Here is an 837-nt window from a genome sequence, read left to right on the forward strand (position 1 = left end):
AGCAACCAGAAATGATGACGACACGGCGGTTTACCAATTACCCGAAGATGTCCAAGACACTAGATTTTGTGAGGGATTGACATGAACCAGTTCAAATCAGTCTGGGGCCTAATGTTGGGGATATTACCACTAGGCGTGAACCGGCCTGCTTGGGCCGGGATAACTTCATTAGTGGTATGAACAGATGAAGGCCCAAGGCCTATAGCCGGTTTAGAACCTGTAGCCGTAAACCGGCCTGATGTGCAACTTGTATTGTAAGTTAGGAACAGAGAGATACCAACCGGGATACGAGTATGGACCGGTTGGGACTCTATGGACCGACGGGCGTCACCCGTCGGTATATAAGGGGACGACCCGGCGGCGGTTCAGGAGGAGAACGACAACTCGAGTCTAGGCGAAGCTTGTTTGCTCCCTAGCCATCGAGACCACATCAATTTCATCGCAACTAGACGTAGGCTTTTACCTTCATCGAAGGGGCCAAACTAGTATAAAACCCTCGTGTCTTTGTGTCCGCTTTAACCCCTTCAAGTAAACTCGTAGCGATGGCTCCACGACTAAGTCCTTTCGCTAGGACATCTGTCGTGACAAATCCACGACAGGTACAGTGAGGATTCATGTTCACTATTTAGATTCTACACAAAAAGATCAATGATGACCAATGTATATTTTTGATGTTTTTACATTGCTTAGACTTAGAGCGTTTTTTCAGGACAAAGCGTGACTGATATTGGGATAAACAAAAGAAATAACTACTTCCATTAGCAATAGCGTTTTTCACTAAAACGTGCTATAGATAAGTTAGCTATAGCGTGTTTTCCTTATGAGCGCTACTGCTAA

This window comes from Triticum aestivum, chromosome 3B, assembly GCF_018294505.1.
Source record: "Triticum aestivum cultivar Chinese Spring chromosome 3B, IWGSC CS RefSeq v2.1, whole genome shotgun sequence".
NCBI lineage: Eukaryota > Viridiplantae > Streptophyta > Magnoliopsida > Poales > Poaceae > Triticum > Triticum aestivum.